We start from the raw sequence: 17,336 nt of genomic DNA, 5'->3' as shown, positions 1-17,336 counted from the left end.
ACTATCGACAAAAGCTAGTCGACAGTCTACCTTGGGGTATACCCACGATAGTAGTTTATCGGCAGACAGGTGCGCAAGCTACGAACTTGATGGTGACGCAAGACACAGTAAAGGATTTTATCTAGGTTTGGCCACCGTGTGGTGTAATACCTACGTCCTGCGTCTGATTGTATTGATCTAAGATGTGTTGAATTGTGTTACCCTAAGGGGGGTCCCTTGCCTCTCCTTATATAGTCTAGAGGGCAGGGTTACAGATTTAGAATCTAATCCTAGTCGGTTACAATTGCCATAGATAATACGATATCAATCCCTATTCTAACTGACTAGAATCCTGCTTGATCTCCATGTCTTGTTTCCTTGCGTGAAACTCCGAGCAGTTGGATCAAGCCTTGAGCTATCTCGTAATGAGCCAAATCTCCTGGCCCAAGTCTAGCCGTAAGGGTATAGGGGTTTATACCCCCACAGCATGCTACTGTAATCTAACAAAGAGCATTGGACGCAAGAGTATGTCCTCTAACCCCATGCGAAAAACACCCTCTCTACGTACGGGTCCAGTGCCCACTTAACCACGTCCGGTGGTTTGAAAGTGACCGTTAGAGTTCGACATGCGAAATTCAATTAGGGGACACGTGGCTGTCTTCTGAGCACCGAAGGTAGGGTTCGAGCGTCCACTGGCTAACATTCTGAGCGTCCAGTGCCCCTGACTTCTGTCCAGTGAAAGAGCCAATGGCTCTATTTGTTTGAGGGGCTTATAAATAGTTATTGGCTGGCTTGGGGCTTACCCCCTTGGCATTCTAGTATACTTGACATCCTTGTGAGCCTAACCAAACACCTCCCACTCATCTCCTTCATAGATTAACCATCTTTATGAGATTGGGAGTGATTCTAAGTGCATTTCCTTGAGTGATTGCATCTAGTGGCACTTAGGGATCGACTTGGTGGTTGCCACCAACTAGACGGATTGGAGCAGCAGAGGAGCATTGGCACAAGTTGGTGATTGTTCGTGGCCATCTCCCAGTGATTGTGAGGGGCTTTTTACCTTCCCCAGTGGAGAGCCAAAAGGTAACTCTAGTGGATTGCTCATGTCATTGAGCTACCTCACTTGTGGGTAGGTTCTTACGATGTCCTAGTGAGACGAAGTTTATGCTACACCTCTTAGCTGCCGAACCACCAAGTGTTGGTCGACACAACAGGGACGTAGTGTGCCGGCAAGCATGTGAAGAATTTAGAAAAATGATGGTAAAAGAGTTTGAGATGTCCATGATTGGAGAGCTTAGTTACTTCCTTGGACTTCAAATCAAGCAAATGAAGAATGACAGTTTTGTAAGTCAAGGAAAGTACATCATGGACATGACCAAGAAGTTTGGGTTGCAAGAAGCTAAGCCACTGAGCACACCTATGGGCACAAATGATCAACTAGGTAGTGATGCAAGTGGAAACATGGTAGATCAAAAGCTATATTGGTCCATGATTGGAAGTTTGCTCTATGTCACCGCATCAAGGCCAAATGTGATGTTCAATATGTGCAAATGTGCAAGATACCAAGCTTCACCTTGGGAGAGTCACTTGAAGGCAACCAAAAGAATATTGAGGTATCTCAAGGGCACTCATGATGTTGGATTATGGTATCCCAAGGGGTCTAACTTTTACTTGATTGGATATTCGGACTCCGACTATGGTGGATGCAAGATTGATAGAATGAGCACAAGTGGCACTTGTCAATTGCTAGGAAGGTCTCTTGTTTCATGGTCATAAAAAAAACAAAATAGTGTTGCACTATCTACCACTGAGGCCGAATACATTAGTGCTCGGTAGTTGTTGTGCACAATTACTTTGGATGAAAGCTACCTTGAATGACATTGGAATCGAATTCAAGAGTGTGCCTTTGCTATGTGACTATGAGAGTGCAATTAAGATGACACAAAATCTAGTTCAGCATTCAAGAACCAAGCACATTGGCATAAGGCACCATTTCATAAGGGACCATCAACAAAAGGGTGATATTAGCATTGAAAGCATTGGCACCAAAGATCAACTAGCCAACATCTTCACAAAGCCACTTGATGAGAAGATATTTTGTAAGTTGAGAAACGAATTGAACATACTTGACTTCTCCAACTTGAGATGAGTGCACTCCCACATTTATATATGACATGCCTCTCCTCCAACAAAGCAAAGTAAGGTTGGTTATCATAGCATTCATACTTTGCTAAGGGATTAGAACATATAGACATGTTTGCATGATAATAGGCTCATTCATGAAAATCAAAAGAATTTGATGTATGTATGGTACCACTATTGTTTCTATGGTTGTTTGATCTAGTGGTAGCATATGACATGTTTGTGAGCTTGCAAGCCTAGTGTTGAATCTAGAATATGAGCTTATGATGTGTAATTCAACATGGTCAAGATAACCCTTATACTTCATGAGGTGTGAAAAGCTTGTCCTTGGATCAAACTAAATTACATATTCTTGGCAAGTGATCTAGATTGAACCATAATTTGACCCTCACATGGATTGACTTAATTCTCACTAAAATTTGAACCTTTGTGGCCATTGATGACAAAGGGGGAGAGACAAAGATAAGTTAGTGGGGAGAAAAGATAAGTGCTTAAAGGGAAGAGAAAAGATAAGTCCTAAGTGGGAAGAAAAGATAAGTGCTTAAAGGGAAGAGAAAATCTTTTGAAAATGGAAAGGGATAAATTAAAACTTAAGCACACAAGTAGGTGGAGCAAGCTCATGAACCATTTGTTGCATTTGTATGTGCACTAACATAATGAGGTGTTGCATTGCAAGTTAAAATTCACTACTCTTGCTTGATTGGTGCTTGCTAGAAATAGAACTTGAATGATGTTTTAAATTCTAGCATAGAGCATTACTTACTTGTGGTATCTAGATATAATGTGATCTCACGAGGCATATTGAGTTTTTGATGTATGTCTAGCTACATTGGTGCTAAGGATGGTATATTAGCAACTCCGATTGGTATCATGCTTCAAAGGTCCATTCTATATATCTTAGCATCATTTTGGTAGTAATAAATCTCCCAAAATTCTAATCCATGCATATGTGCAAGCTTCAACCAAACTCATGGAAGCACATATGTAGGGAGAGCTAGTACTACCAAAACCGAAATTGAAATGTTTGTCCAATCTTGTTTCATGATCAAAATGCTTTGGACAAGCAATTCAAGTTCATTATGATTTCATTTCATATCTTTGTGATGGTTGTCATCAATTACCAAAAAGGGGGAAATTGAAAGCCCAAGTTTGGTTTTGGTAATTAATGACACCAAGTCACTAATGCCTTGTGTCCAAGTGATTTGAGTTAGGCATAGCAACACATGTGATGAAGGTGCAAGGTGGCATGGAAAGGTGGTCACATGATCACAAAGAGATGAAGCATGAAGTGGAGATCATGGTGATAGACACGGAGTAAAGTGATCAAGGCAAAGGTATGTTGACGGTCCTTAATGCTCACATTTAACTGTCAACTAATCATGAAAAAGGATCCAAATGCAACCGACACCTAGACTTAGGGTTTCATCTAACAGATTTTCACGAGTTTTGGTGTTTGTCTATTTCTGCATGGGGGTCTCAGAAAATACGAAGGAAAGACCCACACGTCGGGTTTACATAGAGAATTAATGTGTGCGGTAATTTTCCATAATCAGGAAGACTCTAGAAGCAACTCGACCGAAGCGGAGCCGAGACACTACATGAGGAACACCCCTTTAGCAATGTATATATGCGTTGCTATAAGCCCGATTAAGTGTTGGTAGGATTTATACCAACGCTTCTTATATGCGTTGCTTAAGGTGGCGTTGCAAGGGTTACTACAACACATACATATGTGTTGGTAAGAGGAGTATATAAGTGTTGCAAAAGCTAGCAGCGGATATACAGCAACCTATATATGTGTTGCTAGCAGAATACAATGCATGTTTCGTGGATTTGTTATTGCAATTGTATATATGCTGCTTTTTTCAGTATAAAAGGCTCGGTAAATTAATTGGATATCTTACATCCATTAGCCACAAGCACAAAACAATATATCCTTGGAACTCAAGATAATATTAAAAACTGATATTTAGTAGCTTATTCTATAGATATAAAATGACCCAATCTGTAAGTGTATACAATTAATGATTCACTAACTAAAAAAATTCATATACTAAAAATAACTATACAGTACTGTAACACCACTCCTAAAAAACTAATCCTGAGGAAACTAATCTTGAGGGGAATCTTGTTCTTCATCCTTCAAGCATCTGATCTGAACATCCAACACATCATATTTGTCCTGTGTGAAAATGTAGAGTGCTTCATTAAGAACATATTTAGGAAAATATGTGATCTTCCTATGAATTTATAAATTTAGAAGAAATACAATGAATCAATAAATTTTTAGAAGGAATACAACTGAGCCAATACCTGTTCCTGGGCAGGTGTTCTAGAACTGAAGTTTTCATTCATACTCTTTATCTACACATCCTAACATAAAAGAAGCTGAGCTAAAAAAGGATGCATCAGACGTCTTGCTACATAAATATGTGTATATTAAAATTACAGTCCACATGTCTCCATGCACTCATGCCTAATATGTTCATCTCCTCTCCATCGGACTAGCTTATCTCCTGTACATAGGTCTGTCATTAGAAACACGTCAAAAGATTTTCAGATAGCCTTACGTGGAATTAAAGAAAAAGCTAGAAACAATTTAAACTAGACTGTACATCGGACTGGCTTATCTCCTATACATTAGAGTGGCTTTTCACTAGAAACAGTCAGAAGATCTTTAGATAGCCTGAGAGATTTTGTACGTCGAACTAAAGAACATGCTAGAAACAATATTAAACTAGAGATTTTCCTCAAGTGTATATGATAATGATGGTCCTTATTAAATAATGCCAAAATAGAGACAACAAACCATACATGAACAAGGGATATCCTTACCTTATCAGATCTATTCTTCAAACAGCACATAGATATCACATAATCACATTACGAAATTCAGAAGATTTAGCTTTGTCTGCACAAGTTCCAAAAAGATAACTAAAACTCACACTTATCACAAGATGTCTAGAACAGAGTCCTCTAGGGGAGTCGTACCTTCCATGTAGTGATTCAAAAATATAACTCTTGATCTCCTATAGTTTTATGATATCTGAACATCTGTACCTGCGACTTTGCACATGATATCCATGACTGCTTGCTGAAAGAGAAAAGAGCATAAACTAATGTCAATTATAGCACAAAAGGAAATCCAGTACAAGACAATAGGACTGTAGATGTTTATTCATCAAGAGTTGTAAGCAGGGGGCCACATATAATCTGTCATATGTCGAAGATAAACAATACTGAAACATTGAAGTTCACATAAAATTCTATAATATACGTTTGTAAAAAGTAATAGTGGTGACGTATATAAATATAGGTAACCGCTTCATCTTTGTCAACAGTGCAACATCAATCTAGGAAAAGCTTTTGTGCAACCTTGCTGAGTTAGAAAAAGGATCTGTCCACAACACAAAAGCCATGAGATCTGGAGTAGCACTCACCTGTAGGGGAAATAAGAGATTAATGAATGAAGAATAGTAAAAAATCAATAGACTTCTAAGATTAACAGGTTAAAAGTTTTTGTTGCCCCCTCTGAATCACTAATACATCCAAAACGCCAGTAACACAGTATATAGACCCCCAGAAAGGCCATCGTGAGCATGACCACTGACCACCATGCTTCTGCGGCCTATTCTTTATTTTTTATTAAAGAACAGAGATCATAGATCAAAGACAAATAAATAAAACTAGTGGATCAGCAACCAATTTGGGGATCAAAGGTAATTTAGGAATCCGGGAAATATGCAAATCAATTACTAATGAAAACCACATCTGAGAATGAAAATGGGGAAGAAAATACCTCCAGGATGGCACCGTCGATTGGAGTTCTCAGGAAACGACCTCTACAGATCTAGCTGTACATCATATTTACTTGGCGGCTCCAGCTGAAGCGGACACAGTAGAATTTGAGGAGTCCACGGTGATGGCTGGAAGCTCCTGCAGATCCACCAATCGCCAAATTCCTCGTTACCTGATTCAATCGAGATCATTGCCTAGAGATTAGTCGATGGGCAAGGACAGCGTATAAGAGGTCATTGACGAGAGGATTAGATCGGGGATAGGGGAGATCGTGGACGACAGGAGTGGATTGGGGATACCAGAGTCCAAATCGACAGCATATGGGATGAGGTTGCCGCCGCCCTTCTTTGCCTGGGAGGTTCGGTGGAACTACAGGACTCCGCACAATTGAATAGGGCGACTACCCGAGGTGGGGTGTGGGGCGTAGGGAGGATTATTATTATGAAGCAACTGCAACATATATATTTTTCGTTGCTATTCGGGCCTTGTTTAGTTCCCAGAAAATTTTGCAAAATTTTTCACATTTTCCGTCACATCGAATCTTTAGACGCATGCATGAAGTATTAAATATAGACGAAAATAAAAACTAATTGCACAGTTTGGTTGAAATTGACGAAACGAATCTTTTAAGCCTAGTTAGTTTATGATTGGACAATATTTGTCAAATACAAACGAAAATGCTACCGTGTCGATTTTTTCAAAATTTTTCGGAACTAAACAAGGCCTCATTCGTTGCTGAAGGAGGGTTAGTGTTGTAGTGAGACGGGCCTGGGACCAGGGCGCCCCCCCTTGATCCTAGGGCGCCCGCCATGGTACAAGCACCAATCACAGAATGGAGTACATCATTGCAAAAGATCTCGTCGAGCTGATCGAAATGCATATATTATTTGCTATATTTGGACTTCGAAATCAAGAGATATTAACAAAAGAAGGACTCCATATAAAAGAGCTGTGGGATTAATTAGGCTCAAATCAGATTTTGGTCCATTAAGGCCTATGTGCATTTTAATGAGATATGGTGGAAAGTTTAGTACCACATCGTCTGCTGAACCAAAAACGCATAAAGGAGGAGAACTATATAAGCAAGGCCCCTGGCCCCTAGAGGAGAACATATCATTATAGAGTTGAGAGGTGCCCTCGAAAGATAACCTTTCCTCTATAGAGAATTAGGGCTAGACATTCCAATGTAGTAGATTAGTTCTAGTCGGGAGTTAGGAAGAGCGGAGCTGCGCTCCGGTTCTGGAGAAGTCTTCAGAGTTTTGGTATGTCTTTATATTTATTGTAAGACTTATGCTTTAATATATTTATCTTCTCTATTTACTTTTGTGCCTTTATTATTATCGAGTAGTGTAGTTGTTATATTTTGGCATAGGATCTCCGTCCGCATCGAGTGCTCTAGTTATTCATGGTAATTAGAGTAGTAATCGTTAGTGTAGACGTGGTGTCTATACTAGAGGTTACCTGAGGTTGCACCCAGTCCTGCGGATTGTTGTCTAGGGTAGTGACAGCCCTAACGGTCGACGTATTCCACCTCGTTCGGATCAGTGTTTGTAGGACCGTAGTCAGAGCTCCCAGCCCCCTTCTCATTTCTTTCTGTGGTTGGTGTTCTGATGTCCCAAAGTGCTAATATGTGATTGCCATATCTATTCATTCTTTGTTATCATAGAACTGATGTAATAGAGAAGTATACAGGAACCCAGGTCTCTCCCGTTGTCCTTCCGCTATGGCTATCTACGCATTTATCGTAGAATTCTCAACATTATATTATTACCTATCATATATCATTTACCCCTACTTTAGTCTAGTTGGCTTATTAAATTAGTAGATGCATGATAGTAAGTTATCAGATTCTTTGACCTTAGCTTCCCAGTGGTAAAATATAAATAGTGATACCTGGAATACTCCCGATAAAATGCTACGATGATGTTCTGTGCGCTTGCGGAATTTTTTTATTCTTATTGCACTTAACGAATGTCAACAAGCATTTTTAGCGCCATTGCCGGGGAAGCAATTGGTGTGAAGATTTTGATAATGATCTTGATATCTGCTAATTTAATGTATCACTAGCTTTAGTAGGTTTATTGTATTTATCTTTTCTGCATTTGTTTTTAGCATATTTATTTCTCCATAACATATTTATATTTTTGCATTATTATTGCATTAGAAAATATAATAAAAAATATTTTATATAACTCATTGCATCTTAAATACTAAAACCCCATGTGAATAAATTGTGTGGTGTGTAAAAGCCCACAATATATATATATATAAACATGCATTCATCCTGTTCCATTTTCTTTTTGCTTCATAGAAAGATTAAAACCCAAAAAATATATATATTGAGAAATAGATCTTGTTGAAACTCTGCTTAGAAAAAGAATTAAGAAAAATCTAAAAAGCTTGGACAACTAAGGCTTAAGTGGCCAACTACTAATGTTTAATCGGTGCCACAAGTTTTGTTGTCTATTTGAGTTTAACATGATTTAAAGAGAGAATCCCCAATGATCACGATATCTTCATCAACTTGGAAGCGCTGCAATCATCACTGACATTTTGAAGCTCAAGAATATTGAAGAACATCTGTGTTGTGCGGATTCAAGATTAAAGACTATGTCAACATTCAGCTCGGGGGAAGCAATCCCGTTATCTTCACGATTCAGGCTTGAAGTAAAAGAGTGAAGAATAACAACAAGAATGGAGATAAAGAGGGAGACACATGAAGTTTAACAATTTGCACAAGAAAGACATAGCTCGAGAGATAATCCATGGAACGAGACGAAGAGTGCCACGAACAAGATGCACAACCATTGAGAAAGAAAAGCTTCCACAAGGTGATATTGTACTATCACTCTTCAATTAAGGTAACATCTTAAGGTATGTGACTGTCACTGTTATAAGCTTCTCCTTGATTCTGGCATGCACATAGATAAAAAGACAAACATGAATGATTTATAACTCCAAATTAACCAACCTAATTGATTCAGCATGTTTAGTCCTTTAATCTTTGTTTCTGGTACTACCTTCTTGATCCCACACTCTTAACCATATGAGCTAAAATGTTGCACATCCGATCTTTGGAAAATGATAGTCATGTAAAGAAAAAAAAGATAGATTATCTTTCTATAAGGTTGAGTGATCTGATCTGACAAATGTTTTAAATGCTACACTCATGATCTTATCATCCATCAACTTTGTCTTACTCACTATGCTTAAGGTTAGAGAAGAACAAATACACTTTTGGTTCTGTTGATGTTTTCCACCAACAAGGCCCATGCACTTGATCTCTGCCTTGTCTCTATGAGTAGGATACACTTTGAGCAAAACATGGAGGAGTTTTCCAGCTCCCAGACTCTACCAAGTGAAGGATCTCGATCTACAAGCACAAACACACTGAGGAGGATGCTGCCAACACCGCACTTCGAACTGCTGGACAAACGAAAAACATGGGTGACACCGTATCAAGAGGTGCAGATGTCAAGGTCCAAACCTAACTCAAATGACGCACCTAAAGAATAAACACGGTGAGAAATCTTGTTCAGAAGACTTAAAACATTGAACCCTCGCCGAAAGGTAAAATCGGTAGTTATCCATATTTATCCTTTCTGCATTCCCTTTTTCCTTAAATCATTTACTTTCCTTAAATAGCTTGTTAGTTAATCATGCTATCTTGAGAAGAAAATAAAAATGTTAAAAACAGTAAGCCCCATGTGAGTATGCTCGTGGCATAAAACCCATTCACTGTGGTGGCGTAAAAATAACATAAATATATTCTTGTCCTGTAAAAAATGAAAATATAAAAATAAATTTATGATCCTACTAAAGAGAGTAATATTTATTAGAGGAAGCTCAACATGATAAAGGCTAAGAGATTTTATGCTAACACTTAACCAGTTCCACGAAGCTTTGTTGTCTATTTGAGCTCCACAGAATTTAAGGATCTAGGAAGACTAGCAGACGGAGGATATCCTAATCGCTATCAGGGTGCTGCCAATATTCAAATACACCTACGCCACCTGCTAGCTATATGAGAAGAAATTACGTTAAAATCTAGCTTGGGGAGAGCACCCCCATTTATCCAGCTAAGTGTTTCTACTCACATTTATACTTTACGCAAATAATAAAAAAATGCATAATCATAAAAACCCAATTAAACATTTTATGCTTATATATATCTTTCCTTAGTTTGCTAAATAAATAAATAAAGTGTCTATACCAAACTGAACTTCAATGATAAACTCTTACATGGATATGATGAATAGTTGCTCTGCCAAGTACCTAGTTTTCAAATTTGAGCTCTCTCTCAAGTTTAGGCATAACTGTTATAATTTAAAGCTTGCTCTAAACCTGAATTTGCGGGAAGAGTACCTGATCAAAAGTCTAAGTTATTAACGGATATGATATGGGAAGGTTGAGCTACTGTTTATCTGTTTCAAGAGATGCTAGAATTCTAGAGAATTTTTCTTTGAAAATCTTTAAAATGTTGCATGATGAGTTTCTGTATGATGAGAATTTAAAATCCTACCACAGCCATATATACAAGCTTATTAGACTATGAACCATATATTTACTTTTTACTACTTATGAGCATTGAGTGTGGTCGAGCTGTGTAGACCCTTAGGAGCTTGTCATGCGGTTAAAATCAAGATTGACTTGCACGTTCACTCATACATGCTGCTTCTACTCCAGAAGTACGCATCCACATACATCCACTCATTTTCATATCCAGATTCACCCAAAATTATTCTACTCCTATCTAGGAGAGAATAGCAAAAAAACATTATCCTATCCCTGTTATTCCCCGTGAAATAAATGCTCGAGATATTTTGGTTACTACCACTTGCTGTAGTATTCCAGGAGGGTGAGTGCTCTGAGAAAAAGTGAATACGGGGAAATAAAAAGGGGCAAGTGCCCGAAACCTCGGAAAAAAAAAGAAAAAGAAAAGGTGAGACGAGAGGTAAAAATGGACAAGTGTCCGACAGTAGAATTAGGGATACAAGATACCCACCAGAGAGAAAAGAAAAATAAAATATAGAGCGTCTCATTCCCCTCAAAAGCCTCAAAGTGCAAGAAAGGTATGTACCCCCTCAAAAGAGAAAAAGTAGAATTAGACTTTCACCATTATTTTCACCATTATCACCATTCATTCGCCACACATGCACATCTTGATTTGACTTATTGACTTGTTCTTCTGGATCCATGGTTTGACTATGCAATAAGTGTCTTGTAAGTATGTATTAGCTGTCTCCCACCTATGAGCTCCAGATATCAAAACCTTATTAGAGTAGGGTGAGAAAGAAGGCAATACCACTATGCCTCATATCAAAAATACCACATGCTTTGAGAGAAGGCATACACCATTACTGCCTTGGTAAGGATCTAGAAATACCACAAAAGAGAGACTAGAGAGAGTCATACAAGGATTCTCTGAGTTTTATTTGAAAATCTGCAAAAACTCCAGAGCTATAGTTAATCGAAGAACAAGAGACATGGCACTTGACTAGACCGTTCTATCTTTTAACTGCTCAAGACATAAGTGACGGTTGCAAGCCCCATGGTGGAAGGTAAAATGAGTAAGTTTAAATCTTAACAGTTTACCCTAACCCAGAGATGAGATTTTGTTTGAACGCATGTGTACCTTTAAGGCATGAAACCACTGTAGAAACTCTTGAGTCTATCTTTGCTTAGGGACGAGCAAAGGTTAAGCTTGGGGGAGCTTGTTGACGGTCCTTAATGCTCACATTTAACTGTCAACTAATCATGAAAAAGGATCCAAATGCAACCGACACCTAGACTTAGGGTTTCATCTGACAGATTTCCACGAGTTTTGGTGTTTGTCTATTTCTGCAGGGGGTTATCAGGAAATACGAAGGAAAGGCCCACACGCCGGGTTTACATAGAGAATTAATGTGTGCGGTAATTTTCCATAATCAGGAAGACTCTAGAAGCAACTCGACCGAAGCGGAGCCGAGACGGGCCTGGGACCAGGGCGCCCGCCCTTGATCCTAGGGCGCTCGCCCTGGTACAAGCACCAATCACAGAATGGAGTACATCATTGCAAAGATCTCGTCGAGCTGATCGAAATGCATATATTATTTGTTATATTTGGAGTTCGGAATCAAGAGATATTAATAACAGAAGGACTCTATATAAAAGAGCTGCGGGATTAATTGGGCCCAAATCAGATTTTGGTCCATTAAGGCCTATGTGCATTTTAATGAGATATGGTGGAAAGTTTAGTACCACATCGCCTGCTGAACCAAAAACACACAAAGGAGGAGGACTATATAAGCAAGGCCCCTGGCCCCTGGAGGAGAACATATCATTATAGAGTTGAGAGGTGCCCTCGAAGGATAACCTTTCCTCTATAGAGAATTAGGGCTAGACATTCCAATGTAGTAGATTAGTTGTAGTCGGGAGTTAGGGAGAGCGGAGCTGCACTCTGGTTCTAGAGAAGTCTTCAGAGTTTTGGTATGTCTTTATATTTATTGTAAAACTTATGCTTTAATATATTTATCTTCTCTATTTACTTTTATGCTTTTATTATTATCGAGTAGTGTAGTTGTTATATTTTGGCATAGGATCTCTGTTCGCATCGAGTGCTCTAGTTATTCATGGTAATTAGATTAGTAATCGTTAGTGTAGACGTGGTGTCTATACTAGAGGTTACCTGAGGTTGCACCCAGTCCTGCGGATTGTTGTGGTAGCCCTAGGGTAGTGACAGCCTAACGGTCGACGTATTCCACCTCGTTCGGATCGGTGTTTGTAGGACCGTAGTTAGAGCTTCCCAGCCCCCTTCTCATCTCTTTCTGTGGTTGGTTTTCTGATGTCCCAAAGTGCTAATATGTGATTTCTATATCTATTCATTCTTTGTTATCATAGAACTGAAGTAATAGAGAAGTATACAGGAACCCAGGTCTCTCCCGTTGTCCTCCCGCTATGGCTATGTATGCATTTATCATAGAATTCTCACCTTTATATTATTACCTATCATATATCATTTACCCCTACTTTAGTCTAGTTTGTTTATTAAATTAGTAGATGCATGATAGTAAGTTATCAGATTCTTTGACCTTAGCTTCCCAGTGGTAAAATATAAATAACGATACCTGGAATACTCCCGGTAAAATGCTACGATGATGTTTTATGCGCTTGCGGAATTTTTCTTATTCTTATTGCACTTAACGAATGTCAACAAGGTATAAACATAGGGTTTTGCTTTTGCCAGTCTAAGTTGAGTAGAGAAGTGTTTGACTAGATTTAGGATAGATAGCCGACTATCAAGGGGGGAAATTATGGTCATCTCTCGAATCAAATGCTACTAGGTCCATATCTTGAGCATATGCATTAGGATCTAGTAAAGTGCTAACCTAACTCCTTTGATGAAAATTTTTGTGAAATGCTAACACACATGCACAATGGTGGTGGTCACTTGGTGGTGTTAAGCACATTTGCAAAGGAGGTGGAGTTCCTTCCTCCCTCCAACCGAGCTTGCGAGGCGGGGTTCGGCGCTTTTGAGAAAATGAAATGTATATTTTCTATTGCACCGGTGGAAAACTTGGAGAAGTTGCGACCAAACGTTGTCCTTGGAGACATCGGACACAACATCGGACGCTGCACCGGACACGCTTTGTGCGTCCGGTGAGTGACACTTGCTGGGGAGTACACACCAGACCCGCGCACAGTAACGTTAGCGAGTCTAGTGGTTCACTATAGAAGTGCTTGAGGCATCAGACGTAGGAGAGCGTTTGGTGGTTCGCGTCCGGTGACCTCATGTTAAATACACCCTCTCTACGTACGGGTCCGTTGTGCACCGGACGCGTTCGGTGCCCACTTGACCGCGTCCGGTGGTTTGCAAGTGACCGATAGAGATTGACATGTGAGTTTCAAAAGGGTGACACATGGCTGTCATCTGTGCACCGGACGCAGGGTTCCAGCGTCCGGTGGCTCCCTCCTATGCGTCCAGTGGCCCCGACTTTTGCCCAATGATAGAGCCAATGACTCCTTTTGTTTGAGGGGCTTATAAATAGAAGGTGGCCGGCTTTAGAGTTTCTCTCTTGCACTCTTGATTACTTGAGAAATAATTTGAGCTAGAGAACACTCCCTCCACTCATCTCCTTGCTTGATTGTCAATCCTAGTGAGATTGAGTGAGATTCAAGTGCATTGCTTAGTGAGTTGCATCTAGTGGCACTTGATCCTTGAGTTTGCTACGAATTTCTTGTTACTCTTGGGTGTTTCCCAACGCCCTAGACGGCTTGGAGCACTGGAGGTGTTGAGTTTGTGATTGGAGATTGTTTCGAGCCTCACCAAGTGATTTGTGAGGGGTTCTTGAGCCTTTCCCGTGGGAGATCGCAATTGGCTACTCTAGTGGATTGCTCGTGGCTTGGAGGATCCCCATCTTGTAAGTGGATGTGCGGCACCCGCTGAGGTTTTGGCTTTGAATTGCCAATTAGCTCGTGATCCATCAAATGGGTGAATCACCACAACGAGGACTAGCTTGTCGGGAAGCAAGTGAACATCGGTAAAAAAAATTGTGTGTCATCTCGTGCCGAGGATTCTCTCTTGTGATTGTGAGTGAGTGATTGATTGGTTATATCTCTACTCTACAACATTGGCATAACAATCACTCCCCCACTCCTTACTTGCATACATTGCTAGTTGTTTAGCTTGTTTAGCATAGTCTTCTTGTTTAGGAGTGTTGCTAGCCTTTAGTTGTGCTTTCTTGTTCTGACTTAGTGTTTAGCTTTCTTGCTAGACTTGTGTAGGTGGCTTGCATAGCTTAGTTGTGCTAGTGCTAGAATAGCTTTGCCATTTATTTTACTAACACACTTGCTTAGTGAAGTTTGTAGAGTTTTTAAATAGGCTATTCACCCCCCTCTAGCCATTTGGACCTTTCAACAGGTCTGGTGTGCACCGGACATGTCTGGTGCCCACTTAACCACGTCCGGTGGTTTGAAAGTGACCGTTAGAGTTCGACGCGTGAGATTCAATTAGGGGACATGTGGCTGTCTTCTGAGCACCGGACGTAGGGTTTGAGCGTCCGATGGCTAACCTTCTACGCGTCTAGTGCCCCCGACTTCTATCCAGTGAAAGAGCCAACGACTCTATTTGTTTCAGGGGCTTATAAATAGTTGTTGGCCGGCTTAGGGCTTACCCCCTTAGCATTCTAGTATACTTGACATCCTTGTGAGCCTAACCAAACACCTCCCACTCATCTCCTTCATGGATAAACCATCTTTGTGAGATTGGGAGTGATTCCAAGTGCATTTCCTTGAGTGATTGCATCTAGTGGCACTTGGGGATCGACTTGGTTGTGGTTTTCTTGTTACTCTTGGTGGTTGCCACCAACTAGACGGCTTGGAGCAGCGGAGGAGCATTGGCACAAGTTGGTGATTGTTCGTGGCCATCACCCAGTGATTGTGAGAGGTTTTGTACCTTCCTTGGCGGAGAGCCAAAAGGTAACTTTAGTGGATTGCTCGTGTCATTGAGCTACCTCACTTGTGGATAGGTTCTTGTAGTGTCCTAGTGAGGACGAGGTTCGTGCTACACGTCTTAGCCGCCGAACCACCAAGTGTTGGTCGACACAACGGGAACGTAGCGTGTCGGCAAGCACGTGAACCTTGGGAGAAAAATCGGTGTCTCAATTGAGTTTGATTGGCATTCTCCCAGTGCTTTATTGTTCATATATTGGTGATTGGTTCATCCCCTAAACGACGGTATAAATATCTCTTCCTCTCGGTTTACTTACCGTAAAGTAGTGTAACTAGTTTAGCTGCTAATCTTGCCTTGTGTAGTTAAGCTCACTAGTGTAACATGTAGAGATTTAGTTCTTGTGTGCCTAGTGGTTATAGCAACTAGAATTGTTGAATAGGTGGCTTGCAAACACCCCATTATAGTTAGAGTAAAAGGCTTCGCTTTGTTATTTACTAACCTCTTGCTCTAGTGAGTTTGTAGAATTTTCAAATAGGCTATTCACCTCCCCTCTAGCCATATTAGGACCTTTCAGTACCACCAATAGTTTGGGTTGGTACTACTAGTATAAGACAACTAGTACTACCGACGCAAACTGCAGGTACTACCGACGCCTTAAGGGAGCTACAAAATTAGAGTATAGTTTTGAAAGCGGTTTTAACCCACTCGAGACCTGGTGGTTGGGCCTTAGGCGAATCGGGGTCTTTTGAGGCACAGTTGCGCGGGCCTCGGATGGTAAGGGAGATGTATGCTTGAGCCTTTTTGGCTTTTATCATTTTGTTGAGGTAGGTAATTGTAATGCCTGAGGGATAAATAGATAAAGAAAAAAAGGTAAAAAATAAAAAAATACTCTAGCCGGCGCTACAGTACCCGCGGTGTACAGTACCACACCCGACCCTTCTCCTACCGCGAGTCGGTGTTTTCCCTGTTCCTCCCAACCTGGTCACGAACCGCCGCCATTCTACCTACAAAATTCACGAAAGAGAGAAAGGAGAAGAGGGAAGAGGAGGAGAGGGCCTAGGGTTTTGCCACCGCCGCCGTCGTCGGTCATCCGTGGTGGTCGTTCTTCCTCCCGTGGAAAATACGGTTAGGTTCTACCACGTATCTTGGCTGTCCCATTGATCCACCATGTCCCTTTGCTGTCCATGAGGGCTTAGTATGTTTGGCGTAGATCGGAATAACAAGGCCTTTGTGGCGGCAAGGATCGTGGCGAGTTGGATCGGAGATGATGGAAAGGTGAAGAGGCGAAGAAGAAGGAGTAGACGCCGGGAGTTTTTACGTCGTGCTTGCTGTGGTTCCCTAGGTGAGAAGGCAAATATTATTCCCCTTCATCTGATCAAGTTTTGCGGATTAAATCGCTTATTTGGGATTGGGTTCAGTGGAGAAATTCTCGAAGTCAATTTTGTTCATGTTCTGAAATTCTCGTCAGACTGAGCAGTCCCTGTTCATCGTAATGTTAGGGCGTTTTAGAGGCTTTAATAAATTTTGGGCCTGTGGATAAAGTTGTAGAGGACTTCAATATCTTTCTTTGGACGCCAAGAACTCTGTCATAGCTGTTATAATTTGTGAGATATCGAGTTTTCAATCTGACTGTTTTCCAGTGACGAAAATCTAGACAGTTTTGGATCTAAGCAGTTTTTTACCCTGTTAATGAAATAATTAGGTCTTTATTTATTAACAAAAGTTTTAGTATTTTTGTTAAGATTTCTGGATTGGTAAAGTTTGTAATTTTTGAATAAGTATATCTCCAGTTATAAATTTTTGAAGTTTGATGTTCTGTTTTGAATGTCAGAAATATTCAGTTGTGTTCTATGGTTAATTATACCATCTTGCGGACCTCTGATGCAAAACCTTTCAATACAAAAGTTGTACATAACAGAGTTTTACATGGTTTGATAAATTGTGGTAATTTTTGGATGAGTATTCTGAAGTATATGAAAAAGAGAAG

At 40.3% G+C, this 17,336-nt stretch overlaps 1 long non-coding RNA gene across 4 annotated transcripts; it reads right to left on the bottom strand.

Annotated features, from left to right (window-relative positions):
• LOC110435401 lies at positions 4,056 to 6,351 on the bottom strand. Of its 4 annotated transcripts, none has more exons than XR_002453066.1 (4): positions 6,219 to 6,351; positions 5,113 to 6,091; positions 4,435 to 5,032; positions 4,056 to 4,303 (listed from the first exon to the last, which is right to left on the bottom strand). It is a non-coding gene; the product is annotated as an uncharacterized LOC110435401 (long non-coding RNA). The 4 variants fall into 4 exon arrangements; XR_002453065.1 differs by having other exon boundaries at positions 4,435 to 5,561; positions 5,921 to 6,091; XR_002453067.1 differs by having other exon boundaries at positions 4,435 to 5,215; positions 5,921 to 6,091.

This window comes from Sorghum bicolor, chromosome 5, assembly GCF_000003195.3.
Source record: "Sorghum bicolor cultivar BTx623 chromosome 5, Sorghum_bicolor_NCBIv3, whole genome shotgun sequence".
NCBI lineage: Eukaryota > Viridiplantae > Streptophyta > Magnoliopsida > Poales > Poaceae > Sorghum > Sorghum bicolor.
The sequence above is the reverse complement of the archived record's forward strand: the minus strand, read 5'-3'. Positions and strand labels throughout refer to the sequence as shown.